The 14,070-nt window shown below is 35.2% G+C and overlaps 1 non-coding gene across 1 annotated transcript; it reads left to right on the forward strand.

Moving 5' to 3' along the window:
• The first annotated feature begins 13,388 nt into the window (after window positions 1–13,388).
• On the forward strand, window positions 13,389–13,456 carry LOC144365733 (small nucleolar RNA SNORD56). Its single transcript, XR_013424517.1, has one exon. It is a non-coding gene; the product is annotated as a small nucleolar RNA SNORD56 (small nucleolar RNA).
• Window positions 13,457–14,070: the final 614 nt, after the last annotated feature.

The following is a 14,070-nucleotide window of genomic DNA, read 5'->3' on the forward strand; positions in this document are numbered from 1 at the left end:
AATGTCACCCTTTGATTTACATAAACAAACAATCTGAGGCAATCAGGCTTTTGTGTTGGCATGTAGAGGGGGACTTTCAGCTTGTCAGTCCCCCTCTGGGAACAGAGATTTTTGTCCCTTTCCATAATGGCCCTTTGTAATTTTCCTGGTAACAGGAGCCACAATTGTTCCCCAGCTTTAATCCAGAGAGAATGACCACCTTGAGGCATATTAGTTCTGTGTCACCAGCTTAACATTTCCAAATGGATTTTGTTCAAGTAAAACCTCTGCTATTTTATAGGGCACAATGGCATCGTTTCTTATTTATCAAAGAATAAAAACAGCTTATTGAAAACCTGTAAACAGGATAACTTTATTGTAAATGATTTTGGCAGCAGATTTCATGGTGTGCTTTCAGGAGGTCAAGAAGGGACCTCAGAGAAAAACAAAAATGTTACCAACTTGCTAATACCAAAAATTGCACAATTTTAGAGGCATTCACTTTGTCTCTATCTTTTCATCCTCTAGTTTATTTATGTTTGCTGGAGCCCAAATCATTCTTTTAAGACCTTTACAAGTTTTCTTCCTGAAGTTTTCTCTTTTCCTAATCAGAATTATTTCTACATTCCAGCTGGTATTATGTGATCCTGGTAAAATGATAGAGCACCAATATGGTCTGCCCATGGCGAAAATGGTGATTAGTTAAAGCATTGCTACCAGCACCTCCCCCCACCACCCCCCCACCCCCGATTTTTAGAGGTATTAATTGTTTTTCCTGTTTGACTCCACATGGTAGCAAATGATTCCAGAGCCTATGCCTACACTGCTGGCTGTGTAGAATGCCATCCCTTCCTCACAGCCAAGCCCTTCTCTGACCCCCAGGACTTGAACAGGACTCCAGCCACACATTATTTTTTCCCTTCTGACTACTCTTTGCAGATATAATGAAAGAGCAATTGTTCAATTATCTGTGTAATGTCTTTCACCAACTAAAACCTAACCTTCATCTGGAAAGCTGCATGTCCAAACCCAAAGAATCTTAAACTCTATGAATTTATCAGATCATATAATACCTAAGTCCAGAGTTGGCTTCGTACTTGTTTTGATTCAAAGATTTAAACAATACTACAGGTAAGCCATTACTCTTGGTCACAAGGAAAGTACATATTTGGAGTTACTTGGGCCGACCTGAGGTCTAGTCTTTTTCTGGGTACCTCTAGCAGATGTAGTAGGCTAAATGATGACCACTCTCAAACATATCCACATCCCAATTCCCAGAACCTGTGAAGCATTCCCTTCTGTGGCAAAAGAGACTTTTTTAGATGTGATTAAATCAAGAATCTTGAGATGAGGAGATTAACCTGGATTTGGGGATTGGATAGAGTCACAAGTGGGTGTGAAAAAGGAGGCAGAAAGGTCAAGGAAGTAGTAGATGTGACCTGGAAGAAGAACTTTAGAGTGACATGAGGAAGAGATGATGAGCCTATAGATCAGGGCAGCCTCCTGAAGCTGGAAACACAGGGGAATGTCTTTCCAGTGTTTTCTCCCTTGAATCTTCTCAATAAAATATAGCCCTGCCAACACCTTGATTTTAGACTTCTAACTGAAGTCTAAAACTGAATGAGAATAAATATTTCCTGTTTTTAAGCCATTAAATTTGTGGTAATTGGTTACAGCAGTAATAGGATGTTAATAGACTGAGTCTCCTACATCTCTGTCTTCATTTTCAATGACTGGCTAGGGGCAGAAAATTCAGGTTTCCAACCATTTACAGGATACATACTTTTTAATTCCAGCCATCTTGAATTGCTTCCTTTTGACCAAATGGGTCTCTCTTAACAAGACTATATTTTCTTCTCCCTCAGCTTTCCAGTAGTTCTTGTCTGAAATTTGTAGAAGGTTACTAAAAGCTGTAAGAAAATCACAAACTCTCTAGAACCCTGATGTTTTCTAACAAATCTAAAATTCAGTCTTCATCAGGAAATGGTATGAATCAAGATATAAGAAGAGGGCTGGGGATGTAGCTCAGTGGTAGAGAGTTTTCCTAGCATACATAAGAATCTGGATTCAATCCCAAGTACTGAAAAAGAAAATTTCAGGAAAAAAATTTATAGCAATTGTGGAATCGTGGTTAGCTTTACAGTCAAGGATGGGCAAAATTATCTCTGCTTCTCATTGCTCCTCTATTGATCCAATCTCATCATTTAAGTTCTATAGTATGTAAACCATTCATGATATCTTTTCTTTTTCTTCTTTTGTATGCAATGTTTCATTGTTTGAAAGTGAAAGACATTCAATCCAAAACAAATTCAACAAAAGTAGGACTTATTCTGACTTCTGAAATGTTCTCTATCCTTCTCTCCTCTATTTCATCACTCCCATTATTTTACTCCCCTATATATTAGATTTTTCTCAAGAAGGTCCTTCCTAAGTCATGGTAAATATTCTTCTGGAAACTCTAAACTCATATTTAGGAAGATAATTAGTGATGCAAGAGAACATTTCTTTCTCATTAATTCCAGCCAAAGTCCCTGAGATAAACCTCAATGAGCTAGTTTTGGATATTTGTTAATCCCTGAACCAACAGCTCAGACTATTGGAGATAGATATTCCAATTGTTCATTTCTAGGACAAGTGTCCACTCCTGAGCAGATAATGTTCATAGAAAATGAAAATGACTGTAGATCAAACAAACAATTAATAGGCATCTATTACAGTAAGAGATTCAGATCCCTCATCTGATAAAGGTAGATGGTAATATGATATACCTTTTTAAGTTGTTGTAAAGATTAAATGAGTTAATTCATGGAAAGTATTTATCACAGCATGCAGTAGTAGGTATTTTTTCAATATTTGTTTTTATGGTTTTATTGTTTTGTTATTATTATCATTATTACCACTAACTATGCAACATTGGCAGTCACAACCTACCTGGGCTACATCCATTCACCTGCTGATAGGAATGATGACACATACCTTGTACCATGACAATTTAGAATTAATGTGGATAGGCATGTAATAGAGACTCATGAATACTAGATATTACTTGTATTGTTATTTGAGAAGTGTCCTGAAGGAATAAGATAGCATTAGCTCATCTACATATGCATGAATATTTTTACAAGTGACACTCTGAAACTTGACTTCTGAGATGGGTTGAAGGTAGACTATGAAAGAGCTCTTTTTTACTCTTTTAGGAGGGAAGATTGATTCTGTGAGGGAAGATATGTCTCAGTGGCTTGTTTCAGGGGATTCTGCAAATAATGACAGCACGTGTTTTATTTAATAACACATGCCCTGTTTAATAACATGACTCCATCTTCTTATCTTCGTATATAGCCATTATAAATACCACAGTGCATTGACTCAGCAGAAGTTGACCCCATGAGAGTCTGTTCTAACAGGAAAATATATAGATCTTGACCCCCAAATCTCTCTCACACAAGAATCCATGAAAATAAAGCATGAATTATATTTTAAAAAGTACAGTAGCAAATGCACAGATAAGAATGGGAGAAATCCCCATAAAATAAAATCATTTCACTCTCTTGCCATAATTTTAAGTACATTATCCTATATGCATAAGGAGTGTCCCCAGTGAACTGGGCTGTCTGGAGCTTTTAACTAGGCAATTATAATTCTGCTTTACTTACAATGGGATTTTTTTTTTATCTCGTTTAATGGAAAGAATGATTTCTCTATTCACAGAGACTCCACAGTGTTAAATAGATAGAAGTGGAATTTGTATGGGTTCTTATAAAAGCACAGAAAGTATTTTGAACTGTGTAGGCATAAACATTCTTTGGTAGTTTTAAAGTACTTTATAATCCTCCTAGGGAAGCAGAGCTGTATGCAAGTAATATCACTGCCTGCATCTCCCCTCCCAAATTGTTTTGAATGTCACTAGGAGTGAAGGAAACATGTTGTTTTTCAGAGGAGAAAGGCAAGAAAATAATTAAACACATTTTACCTTAAGGAAAAAGGAAACAGAAAAAGCAAATCTGCTACAGGTCTGCGTTTGCAAGAAAGAGATGTGACTGTGAACAGAGGCAATTTTTCTTAGGATGCCTCTGATAGTTTAGCTGAGTAAACTTTGTCTTGGGAGAACAGGAAAACATTCACATGCTGTCAGTGAGAAAATAAATACAGATATACCAAGATCTTTTGTAAAACCTTTGTGTTTAATCAAAGAAAAGAATGTTGGGCAGCTGTGAAGATTCTACTGACTTTTGGATGAGGAGGGCAATGATTTTAAACCTCTGTGCAATGATGAGCTTACACACTGCCAAGAAGCTGAAGCCAGACAGGAAATGCAGTCCAAGAGCCATGCTATCAGAAGACAAACCTGTGGAGAAAAGCAACATCCTCAGTGGGATCTATGCTATAAATTAAGTTTAGGCTCCCAGAATTATTCATCTGGAAAATTGTAGCAGTCATCTGACTCATCTCCTACCTCCATTTGCCAATCCTCAGTCTCCTAAATCCTCTGTGTCCCACTTCCATCCATCATTCCTACTAACACCCAATTAATATTCTGAGAGCAAGCTTCTAAAAGAACAATTGAGAGACCATAAGTCTCATAATACATTGGTTCACAGTAAGTGTTCAATAAAAAATGAACTTCTAATAAATTTGCTATTTGCCAAAATCCTTCACACACACACACACACACACACACACACACACACACACACACACACACTATACAGACTTAAATACTCATTGTTTGTACTTCTTTAAGTGCAAACTCCTTATGACATGACCCAGCTGCTTTTCAAGTTTTTCACCCCATTTTTCCAAGTTCCTCTAGCTACTCAATAGTGAACTATTCTTGTCACAGTGAACTATTCTGTATTACCAAATATGGTCACATTTCCATGTCTTGGCTTATCTTCTCCTTCTATCTTAAACATCTGCCCCACCTCTGGTGCTCAAATCACCTAACATCCCTCTCAGTGCCTCTATTCAAGCCAAAGCCACATGTCAAAGCCCATCCCAAATCAAACATTACATCTTCTATAAATTGCCTTATGACACTTTTACCCAAAGGCTCTATTTGTACTTTTGAGCTACCTTAGCAGTTTATCTTTATGTCGTTTTAATGACACCTCATTACTTTGCCTTGGTTTACACAATTTTACAAAATTTTACATAATCACCGTGCTACCAGAAAAGCTTATGTTGCAATTCAAAGACCTCGATTTAAATCTTAGTTCTGCCACGGAAATTCTGTATGAACTTAAGCAAATTCCTTAACTTTTCAGTCTCAGGGTATTTGAATAATGCCTACTTCACAGAGTTTTTAAAATACTAAATTACATGGCAAAAATCTATGTGGATCATCTGATACAGTGACTGACACTTAGCAGGAGCTCTATAATTGTAACAGTGTTATTTGTCAGTATATTATCACATCCTTGCAGACTTCATAGGATTAATTTTTGCATTTCTGCATGGACAAACAGCACCTGCTTCATGGTTTGTGTTATATATTCTTTGAGTTGGCAATAACTAGAATTTTCCAGTATTAGAATGTGGCAGTAAATTCATTTGAAAATATCTCTGGCCTCATTTTCCATTCTTCTATTATAATCTGTTTCATCGGTTAAACTAAATATTAAAGATCCAAGATCCAAGCATTGGGTTGTTACAGTGTGGAATTATAATGTGGACTCAGATGATGCCACCTACTGGCATACAGAGAATGAGTTATAAACTCTGTCCCCAAGGTCTTCAATTTTCAAAACATAGGGATCTTCACCCACCCTTCTGGCTGTTTACTAGACATACTTGCTCAGTGGAATATGCAGTTGGTTAATGCAGTCTTCATGCAAAGGGGGTTCTGCATCAGCCCTGAGTAACTTGAAGGAGAATATTCACATTTTCCAGGACAGAAACTCTCAACAGAGGAGCAGCTTGTGCTCAGACAGGATGCACAATGTTTGACTCTTTAGGAACACCAGATTCACTCCAGGAAGACTTGATTCCATCCCCAAATTCCATCTACAATGTGCCCTCACCAACATATCTTGAACAAACCATTTAACCCAGGAATTGTGGAAGCCACAATCCCTGATCTGAAAAACTAAGCTCAAACTAGAAGCTGCCCTTTGAGGCCTCGAGTGAGGATTTAATAAGATCATACTCAGGACGCTCAGTAGCTGGTGTATAATATTTGAGTTACCAAAGTGAGTAATCAAAAGCAGTGCAAGCTTGTTTGCTCAGTTGTCTTCAAAGTGCAGTTTGCCTCAGAATCCTCGGGGCACCTCATTTAAAATAGATATTTCTAGAAAAAAAAATCCAGATATTCTGATTTTATTGAAGCCCAGAATGTGCATCATAAACAAATACCTAGATATTTCTGGTTCACATTCTAATGAAAAATAGCATGCTTCATAATTTCCAATCCATAATAAAAAACAGTAACAGTCTTGGAGGAAAAAATTTTTTTTCATTCATATTACTTTAGAACTTATAATTTCGGGACAAATAAACTTTGGGGAATAACAGTAATAATAATAAGGACCACTCTACAGCATTTAGAATGTGACAATCACTGGTCAAAGAGCTTTTCATTTTAGAGTTTTTAAATCTTCACAACAATTTTTTGAGACAGGTTCTCTTTTTTTTCTTGTCATTTTATAGATGAGGAAAATAAAACACAGAAGGTTTAAGTTACTTGTCAAAGTTAATTGTCTGGTAAAAGACAGAGCCAGGAATTGAACCAGAGACTGCTGTCCACCACAAATTTGTACTTTCATTAAAAACATAGCAAAATTAACTGAATAAAACATATAGAATTCTTCAAAATAAAGAGCCATGTTTTCTGTTGCACTTTTCTATCTAATGGTGGCTCTAGGGAAAAACAACTTCTATGACAGTCACAGACAATTTTTTAATGCATTCTACTATAGTAAGTGTGTATGTAGTGTGTGTGTATCCTTTAGTATTTTTTTTAATTGAAATGATTTATGCTTCTTCCTTTACTGTATTCCAAGGTTAAATCCCCTTGTTAACAATATTTTAGTCTGATTTTCATGGACACAGTTTTGCAAAAATCTTTATATTTGTTTGCATTTCTAATAAAATGTCACCTGCCTAATAAAACCAATCCATCCTTTCTAATAGTGAACATTTATTTAGAAAGACCAAATGGATGAAGAAGTCCTAGGCAATCTCTACGAAAGGCGAGTTTTGAGAGTACTAACTAATATGAACCAGGAACCCTAATGATCACACTTCGTTTTTACCACGTATCATCAGTGATACAACTTAATGGTTATATCTCCCAGGGTATGTATGTTGTCATGGTGTTTTATAGTTGAGAATAAAATTCACGCCTAGTGCAGGCTTTTGTGACCAGTTTTAAGAGATAACTTGCCATTCTTTCCTTCCAAAATCCTGAAGGAGAAGAGGAAAACAAGAGAGATAATGGTAGGAATCAGAACTCATAGTCACCCTGGAGGGGAAATCAGTGGCCATCCAGCAATGATTTGTCTTCTATCACTGATCTCTCTTGGTTATTTTGCATAGAGTGTGTGTTCCGGTATTGATATGGCCTCGTCACCCATTATTCATTTGATATGGTTGAGGCACATCACTTTAGGGTCAGTGATATAATTGTAAACTTTTCAAAGGCAACACCTGGATCACAGGTATCTGACCACAGCCTTGCCATGGGTTTAGAAAACTGGAGCTGAGTAAGAACCTGGGTCTTTGCATCACACACAGAGAGCTAGCACAGGCCTGCAGCCAAATGTGCACTTCGTAAGTGTTTATGAATTAACAGAGTACTTTGACCACCCTCCCCTTTTATACCTCAAAAAACCTAAACCTCAAAGATGTGGAGTTCTAGGAGGCAGAAGTGAAATCATAAGAAAATTGAGGAGGCCAGGTAAGCCAAAAACATCTGGCTGTTTCATTCCCTTCCTTTTGCTATCTTTCTCATCCTTATTTCTCTGTCTCTGAATCTTTCTTACCTGCCTTTGGTTCCTTCTTCACTATATTAATTGGCCTTAATATGTAACTGAAATATGTTTATATGTTGAATATGGAAAATTTGAATATTTAAAGGCTCTTCATAAAAAAAAAATAAGCTTCCTATGGTTTGAGATGCTCTGTACTTTTCTGTAATAGTGAACTGCTTTTATGTCTTTGTTGGTGTTAGTGGTCCTCAGGGGTGAAGGGTTTTCGAGTTATAGTCTAACTTACCTGCACCCGATCTTGCTAGCTAATTTGTGTAATTTTCTGTTCTCATTTTTCTTCAGCGCTGCCCATGGGAATAAATTATATAAAGTAGATAATTAGTTCATAGAAGTGCCAGAATTACCACTGAGAACATATGCCTCTTAGTCAGGACCAAAGATGTTCAGAGTTCATGAATCTGCCAGTTTATATAGATACTGTTGCTCCTGCTTTAATTCATCTTCAGACTGGCTAATCACATTCTTCATATCTTTATGTACATTGGCAATTATATGAGAATTGAGGGCTGGGCATAATGGTACATGCCTATAATCCTAGAAACTCGAGAGATTGAAGCAGGAGGATTGCAGAGTTGAGGCCAGTCTCAGCAATTAAGCAAGGCCCTAGGCAACTTAGTGAGATCCTGTCTTAAAACAAACAATAAAAAGGGCTGAGGATGTGGCTCAGTGGTTAAGCCTCCCTGGGTTCAATCCCTGGTATCAGGAAAAAAAAAAAAAAAGAATTGAAGACTTCCAGATGCAGGTCCAATATGTAACAAGGTTGGAAGTCATTGCTTCCATTAGTACAACAATAACAAAAAAAGCTGGATAAACTGAAAATCAATGACTTTTCTTGGAACCATCAGGAAATTGAAGCTTCAGGGTAAAATGCTGTCCCAAATACTTCAAAGATCATTTCATTCAAAGAGATACAGTTCACTTCTACTTACCTGAAACAAAGAAGTTTCTGAAGCCATAAAGTCTTAGGAACATTCAAGAGTAATTATAACAAATTGCTGGAAGCTGAATGTGGATCAATATAAGAGGAGAAAAAACTCATGGGGTCAGATTCTTAAGTGTACCCACATGCATTTCTGGGATTTACTTTCAAGAACCTGGCCAGGTTCTCATAGTGAAAATCTGAGGAAGATCCTCTCCTAGATCTGATGGGAAAATGGGAAGAGTAATTATTGTGATCACCCCAGAATAACAAAGGCCTACTTTCCAAGGAAGACTTTCCCTAAGTCTTATTCTAGTAGATGAAGGGCGTTCCTCTTTCTCCAGCTTTCTCTAGCTTTCCAGTTCCACATAAGGGGGAAATGAAAAAGCGATTGCACTGAAGAAACACTTGTAAAAGTAACAGTTCACAAACACAGGCCCCCAAATCCCAAGACCAAATTCAGTAATAAAAGTATTGAATGCTTCCCTTTCCCCACACATTTCTACTACATCTGCAGGGCTCCAATGTAATAATAGTGTGTTACAGCTGAAAAAGCTATAAGAAAGTATTTTTTTACCCCCTGAGGAGAAGTACTTAACAAAGTCCAAAGTCAAGAAGAGAAACAAAATCAAGAAAGAATTTGAAGACTCTGGTACCAGTGAATATTAAATCTAGCCCAACTCTTGGACAAATAACATAAATCCTTCTAGTAGGGACCTCTTTGCTTACTTATCTATTTGCCTATCTACATTTGAACAAAAAATTGCCAAGTATGCCAAGAGGAAAAAAAAAACCAATCAATCAAACAAAAACAACAACAAAAATACTGTCTGAAGAGAACAATCATCAGACTCAAACTCAGATGTGACACAAATGTTGAAATGATCAGAGATTTTTGTAGTAACAATTATGATTAATATGTTAAGAGCATTAATTGAAAAAGTAAGCAATATACAATAAATAGATGCATAATGTAAGCAGATTGATGAAAGTTCTAAGAATCAAAAGAATGCAATCAAAATGAACAGCCCTCTAGAAGAAATGAATAATGTTTTTAATGAGCTCATTAGTAGACACAACACAGTTAAAAAAAAAACAATCAGTGATCTTGAAGATGGGTCAGTAGCAACTTCCCATACTGAAAAGGGAAGAGAAAAAAAAATGGAAAATAAACAAAAACCAACAACAGCAAAACCCAAAACATCTAAGAACTGTAAAGAGCATTTAAAAAGATAAAACACATAGAGATCTGAGATCATTGGAATTGGAATTGGAATACAAGATGTATCAAAAACCAAAATAAAACCAGAATGGAACAGAAGAAGCCATTGAAATAATAATAGCCAAGAACTTTCCAAAATTTTGACAGACTCCAAACCACAGATCCAGGAAGATTAGAGAATTCTAAGCAAGATGAATACCCAAAACATAACAAAACACCTAGTCGTATCATATACTCAAACTGAGAAAAACAAACACAAAAAGAGAAAATCATGAAAATAGCTCTTGAATGGAATAAGAATTTCAGTGGACTTCTCATAAGAAATTATTCAAGCAAGAAGAAAGTAGGAAAAAAATTAAGTGTTGAAATTATCCTTCAACAGTGATGGAGAAATAAAGACTTTCTCAGACAAATAAAAACTAAGAGATTTCTTCACCAGCAGACATGCCCTGCACTGAATGTTAAATATGGAAATATTCTGAGAAGCAACATTAAAAACCTCATTTTGGGATGATATCATTTTGCTAAATAGCCCTTATTCAGACACATGGAAACTTTTTTTCTAATTGGGTATTTATTATTTCATTAAACCCATTCCTCTCCATTATTTCCTCAGAAATTTAATGGAACCTTGAGTATGTATAATGTAAGAGTATGCTTGTGGAATACTGGATACACTAATTCAAAAGGCAATATTTTTTTGCTAAAGAACAAATGGATGTTATTCGATCATGAATAGATTTTCGTGAACTCTCACTGGATCCACTTCCAGGTTTTCATAAATTATCTCTTTAAATCCATTCCGGAACCTTTCCCAAATTTATCTAAAGCTCAGCAATCTAGAATGTCAGAAAAGAGCCACTTTTTCCTTCTTTTGCAATGTGAATCTGCATTTGCATTTCCCTACCTTACTTTTTTCCTTTATCCTTCAAATTTTTTCACACATCACTGTCTTCATTTGCACTTCATATCATACTGGGGGGTTAATGCTCATAAAGTGGGAAACCTGAACTCATTTCTAGCAGTAGCATTATCTCTTATAACATTTTTTCCCACCCTCAACTCTATTTCTCCTTATCAATGTTCACTCCACACAGTTTAGTGTAGAAGTCAGTCTCTTTCACAGAAAATACGAAGCAACATAGATATGAACGTGTTCTATATTATCCATCAGCATTAATCCAAAACCACAGCACAGGGCCTATTCCTTCAATGATCCTACTTTTGTCCTAAAACAAACTAAGATCTCTTGATTATACTTATTGAGTAAGGTCCAACCCATATTGGACCTTACTCTTCTAACTATGGTCTTTAGATCTTTGCTTCCCCCTTTATTGTCACCTTATATTTTTTCATTAAGAAAACTTGTTTCCATTGCTGTGATTCTGAGATCATTGGACAGTCCAGTACAGTTTCTATATAGCTGACCAGGGTCAAATCTCTTTCTTCTCTATACCTTTATTTCCCTGTATGCAAAACCAGATGAATAAAATTGATTTGTCAAAATAGATTACTCTTGAAATAAATCCTTAGGAAAGATTAAATATTTCTCTAATTAATAAAATGCCTATCATCAGTTACTAATATAAGGAAATATGAACTTCTTATATCTTGATAAAAATACTTTGTAACTTTTAATATTACTTTTCTGAGATATTTAACAATAAAGAAACTTGAAATAATAATTGTATATTGCATGAGACAGTTATATATAACAGTAATATAATGAGTGTATAGGAAAAAGGGGATTTTGATAATCAAAAATCTGGGTTTGTGTGTCTAACATTGACTAAACACAGGGGTTGTTTTAATTTCTTTGTGCCTTTGTTTCCTCATCTTTAAAATTAGGTTAATAAATAAATATGGTGTTACTCTGGTAAGACTGAGAAAAGATACATACATGAATTTGAACTTGCAAGCCAGAAGAGTGAATTTCAAGTGTGAAATATGATTTTAGATGACTATTGAATATCCATTAAATTATGTATAAGGAAATGCACTTCAATATTATTTTAACCCTTATAATTATGTAAAGAAGAAAAATCTCTATTTGGTACTAGTATGTTTTGATCCCTTTCTAGCTCTATTTATTCTCTCTTTTAAGTATGAGAGACTAGACCACAGGTTTCCCTTTGGCATGCAATAGTATATTTCTAGAATTTAACTATATTATTTTGTTTAATCATACTTATTTTACAAATTACCTTGTATTATAGCAGGTAATGTTTGTTTGCAAGCTTCCTTTTTTCCAAATAAATTTATTAAATAGAAATCTGATTTGTGTCAATCCAGTACAGGTAGTATGAGGTTTGGCAAAAATAATATAGTTAGTATACAACAAATTGTGGTAACACTTGATAGTATAATGTACACATTTTCAAACGAATTAAACTGGTATTTTCTATGAAGTTATCTTTTACTAATTATTATTAAGAAAAAATAAGTCTGAAAAATTGTTTGTACAGGTTCCTAAACTTGCTTCCCAAGCTTTGTGCATGGAATTTTTAAAAAATTTATTAGTTAATAAAATATGAAACTCGAATTTTATATCTAACTTTTATCTCTTTTAAGTTAGGGATAAACTTATTCTTATCTCATAGGTCCTACAGCAACTATCAGAGTTCTGAGTAAACAGGTGTTGTTAAGAAAATATTTACATGATAAATTGACATTTAGGTGTGTCAGGAAAGTTTGTATCTAATAATGTCTCTCCAGTTCCTCTCCAAACACTTCCAGGTGTCAACACTCAGGAAAATTGCACTCCTAATTCTAGCTCTTGACTGAAATTATAGCTCAAATAATAGAGAGACCAATCTGACTCTCAGAATCCTTAGCTCTTTGTCATTTCCATAATTGTAAGCAGGCTGTGTGATATCCAAGTTTCCATCAAGGAATACACCTTTCTTCATGGTTTATACACATTAAACTTCTCTATGACACTACAGTGTCTTATTTATCCCATCCCAGATGAGATCTTGCTCCCCATTACCATGGCAATGCATGTCTTATAAAAAGAGAATTTATCAACAGTCATAAGTGAGAACTTTTGACATTTCTGTTCACAGACCTCATTCCTATCCATGTCCTCTACTTGTGGATGACTGACATTTTAATGTGAAACTTAAATCCTATATAACCAACAGGAAACCACTTACATTCTAATGTAACCACTTACATTCAAATCACAAAGAATTTCTCAAAGTCTTAAGCTAAATAAAAAGAATCCAAAATATTTCTTGGAACCTCATCCTTCAGGAAGAAGCATTATTTACCATTAAAATATATAAAAGGAAAATCATTTTTGTCAACAGCAGTTCACCTAGTAAGTGTTGATGCTTTGGGTCTGAGTGAAAAAAATAAAAATAAAATAAAGAAAGAAATGAAAATCAAAAGTTAAAGATGAAATCAAGCCAACATTAGATTTAAAACCCTCGGTCCTTAAAGTTAAGTTAGTAGAGATCACACCAATTCCATTTGATTGTTTCTTCTTTAAGGCAACATAATCCTCTCAACTAGTACTGTGCTTTTACTTGTCTTTGACTCTTAGTGTTAAAGCTCTTAATAAAAAAAGCAAGAACTTTATCATTTCTCCATGATAGTAGCATAGTCATAACATGAACATAAATCTTTTTTTAAATTATAATTTGTTATATATGTGAACAGAATGCAATTCAAATAGAGTACATTTTTTTCATGTCTCTGGTTGTACACAAAGGAGAGTCACACCATTCATGTTTTCATACATGAATGTTTTCATACATGTTTTCACTCTCCCCTTTGCCCTATCTAAAGTTTGTCTATTCTTCCCACACTGCCCCCAACCCCCATATGAATCAGCATCCTTATATCAGAGAAGACATTCAGCATTTGATTTGGGGGGATTGGCTTAACTTCTTAGCATCATATTCTCCAACTCCATTCATATACCTGCAAATGCCATGATTTTATTCTCTTTATTGCTGAGT

This window comes from Ictidomys tridecemlineatus, chromosome 7 (assembly GCF_052094955.1).
Source record: "Ictidomys tridecemlineatus isolate mIctTri1 chromosome 7, mIctTri1.hap1, whole genome shotgun sequence".
Taxonomy (NCBI): domain Eukaryota; kingdom Metazoa; phylum Chordata; class Mammalia; order Rodentia; family Sciuridae; genus Ictidomys; species Ictidomys tridecemlineatus.